The 3,702-nt window shown below is 45.9% G+C and overlaps 1 pseudogene across 1 annotated transcript; it reads right to left on the bottom strand.

Moving 5' to 3' along the window:
* Nucleotides 1–637: 637 nt before the first annotated feature.
* On the bottom strand, nucleotides 638–2,293 carry LOC308417771 (GMP reductase 2-like; annotated as a pseudogene). Its single transcript has 2 exons — nucleotides 2,286–2,293; nucleotides 638–1,670 (listed from the first exon to the last, which is right to left on the bottom strand). The product of its transcript is annotated as a GMP reductase 2-like (transcript).
* Between the last annotated feature and the right edge of the window lie 1,409 nt (nucleotides 2,294–3,702).

The raw sequence follows: 3,702 nt of genomic DNA, 5'->3' as shown, positions 1-3,702 counted from the left end.
CACGTACTTTGAGAGTGCTTTGGCTTCTCCAGCCGCTGACCCAGTTTTCCCGTGTGCCCATGTGCCCATCTCTCTGTCTCTCCTTTATTCCCTCACCACTCCACTCAGGCAGAGAGCACACGTGGATACAAGATAGCAGTCTCCCCACAAAGTTTTCCCACACTGTTACATATTTGTAAGATTTGTGCTTTTGCCACAAGGAAGCATCATTGGAAGAATGAAGGGTGTCTTGGATTAAAGGCATGTACCACAAACACACAACTTGGAAAAATCTTTTTTGGGGGGGGGTATTTGATGCTCTCATTTAATGAAACTGGTTAACATGATTCCAATAGCCTTCCTTTTCCAGACCAAGGTCTGCCATTTGTGTATGGATCAGCACTTTTCCCCCTAATCTTCAGGGGCGGTCCCCAGGTTCTCATTGGTTGATTTCACGTCATCTTCTTTGCCTCTCCCTCCCGTAGTGGTTGTAGCATTTTGTGTGTGCCTCTATAGAAGCTCGAGTGAGTAGAGAGCTCAGGAGTGAGGACCGGACCTGAATGAAGGAGCCCACCTCCGCAGGGGCTGCCGTGGGTGAGGCATACCCTGTTACCCTGTCGGGGGGCTCCGGTGGCAGTGTTGCTGCCTCAGGAAAGTCTTAGAACAACTGGGAATCGCTGACGATTGGATTCACTTGCCGGGTCGCTCGGATAAAAGTAGTTCTCCGACTTAACTCCTTCAGTTTAGCAGCCCCTACATATGTGCATGTAGACCGGATGCCTCCTAAGATGTCTCCAATAGTATGTTCCACGTCGCCTTTAAAGGGAACTTCTGCGATCTTTCCCTCTTAGGCCCTGTATTCAGCCACACCTCCTGAATAGTTCATGGCCATTTCAGAACTCATTCCATAGAAGAGCTTGTATTTCTGCCATCTCTCTCAGTGAGTTCGCCACCTGATTCACTGTGCCCGGTCAGCATGCCGCCCAACATCACAAAGTCAGCCCCTACCTCAAAAGCTTTTGCCACATCCCCAGGACAGCTGCAGCCTCCATCTGAAATGATATGGCCTTTGAGGCCATGAGCAGCGTCTGCACACTTTATCACTGCACTGAAACTGGTACCCCACTCCAGTTTCCTTCCGAATTGCACAGACGGAGCCAGGACCAATTCTCACTTCGATGGTGTTAGCCCCAGAGAGGGTTAGCTCTTCTACCATCTCTCCTGTTACCACATTTCCTGCCATGACGGTGCGTTGGGGGAAATCGCTTCCACACATCCTTTACAAATTCAACAAAGCGTTCAGAGTAGCCATTAGCCACATCCAGGCATATGTATTTTACTGGGGGGAACAGCCTTCCAGGATCTGTCTCAGCTGCTCCAAGTCAGCAGAGCCTGTGCCGGGGCTGGCAGCTAGATACTCATGACGGTCAGGATTCTGGCTAGCAAACTCTTGCCCCCGATGGATGCTGTAGTGCTTATGGACCGCAGTGAATAGGGAGAACTTACAGAGAACCTTAGCCACTTCAAAATCACCCACGGTATCCATATTGGCAGCAGTGATGGGGCTGCCACGGTACATCTACTTTGAGTTCCAGAATGAAAATAATCTTATGAGCTCTCCCTCGCTTCGAGACTTGAGAGTATTGCGTACCGGCCTCAGTGGGACAACCTTAAGGTCTAGTTTCACATCCCTGTAAATAGGAGGCAAGATAAAGGGGTCCTGTTGCTTTGACTCAGGTGGCAGTTGACCAAAGATTCTTTTGCTTAGCAGCTAGCCTCGTGAAGTCTCGATGAGCCTTCAGGGCAACTCAAACAAGTCCTACTTATTACAAACACAAGGTGGAAAAAAAATCTATTTTTAATACCATCTAGCAGATGGCAATAACAGGTTCATGAGTGTCTGTGACTTGCCCAAAGTGAGTTTGTGGTCCATATATTGAGTTCCAGGCCACTCAGGACTATACAGTGGGATGCTGTCTTAAAAGAGAAAGAGAGAAAGAGAGAGAAGAGGGGGGGAAGGAAGGAAGAAAGAAAGAAAGAAAGAATTTTAAAGGACACTTAACTGTCTTATCTCATTTTTCATATATGTAATACTTTTCCAGCTGTATGTCTGTGTACCACATGCATTCTAGTGCCAGAAGAGGGCATCAGATCCTCCGGAACTGGAGTCAAGGATGGCTGTGAGCCACCAGATGGGTGCTGAGAACTGAACCTGGGTCCTCGGCAAGCAGAAGTGTTTTCTCTTTAGAATTGCAGGATCCGAGCTCGTTTGCTGGTTCTGAAGCTGCAGTTGGAGACACACTTACCTTGTCATTGTTTGGTTCTGTGGGATAAGGTATTGCATAAGATAATGGGACCCATTAAGTACTTAGAGTATGCTAACCTAGGACAGTAGGTAAAAAACTGTGTGTGTGTGTGTGTGTGTGTGTGTGTATGTGTGCGCGTGCGCAAGCGATATTTTATCAAAATATGAAGGCTGGGCCCCTTCCTTCCCTTACTCATTAATCAACTGAAGAATGGCTCGGGGCTAAGGTGTTTGGAAAATGTCCCAGAGAGAGTCACCACAGCTTTAGACTCTGGGAGTATTTGGTGTAATCTGCAGCCATGTATAGCTACAGGGAGGAAGGAAGCATCATTAGACATGTTTATGTATACATATTTTGTTTATGTAAATTCCTCTTTATCCTGATTCTGGGAAGCATAATTTTTATTAAATTAAAACTGCTTAACATTTTCTTAAGTGAAGTATTCCTCTCCAGGTATCAAAATTCAAACATGTCCTAAGCTCTCTACAGTCTCTTACAAATCCCACCTTGCCAACTTTCCTAATATTAGCATTTCCTTCAAGATCTTTATCCTTCTTGTAGCCGACTGATAGAAGTCCTTCCTATTGGTCAGAGTATGTACAACACTGGCAGGTGTGTGTATGGTGTGTTAAAGATAGCATAACCAGTGTTGCAACATGTAGTTGCACAGAAGCCCAATATACCTGTGATAATTCACACTAGTGGTTTCTTTGTGTCTAGAGCCAAAAGTACTCACCAAAAGGACTTTGAAGTACTTTAAACGAACTTTATTAGAATGATTGTGCTTTTGGTTCTTTGCCAAGTGTGGGGAGTTTCAAGCCACTGTAACTCTGGCTCTTAGCAGCTCAGAGGGAAATCCTTAAAGAAAAGCAAAGAGGCTAACTAACACCTTAGGGAGGTTGTTAGCAATCTAGTGTTTTCAGACCAGCTGGGAGTGTTTTATTTGTTCACTAAAAGGAGCAAAACTGTCTCCAGAGTATAGTTACAATAATACTGCTGTGTCTATAGGCAATGATACTGTATCGAACACTTAAAATCTAAAGTGTTCTTAGCACAGTAACAGAAGGGCACTGGGAAGAGCATCTGGAGGGAGATAGTCCAGTCAGTAAGGTGCCTTCTAGCCAAGGATGAGGATGTGAGTTTCTTCCCTAGATCCTCAATAAATAAAAAGCTGGGCATGCTGGCTCATGTTTGTACTCGGTGCTAGGGAGGCACAGCTAGGCAGATCACTGCGGTTTGTTGCCTGGCCAGTCAGCCTAGTTACGAGGTGGGCTTCAGGACAACAGGAATCCCTGTCTCAAAAGTCAAGGTGAACAGCTTCTGAAGAAAAAATGCCAGAGGTTTTCCTCTGGCCTCCGCACATGTACCCACACACATGAGTACCTGCATATACATGAGCACACACATACACATGCAC

This window comes from Micromys minutus (assembly GCF_963924665.1).
Source record: "Micromys minutus genome assembly, chromosome: 2".
NCBI lineage: Eukaryota > Metazoa > Chordata > Mammalia > Rodentia > Muridae > Micromys > Micromys minutus.
This window is presented reverse-complemented; position numbering and strand designations above follow the sequence as displayed.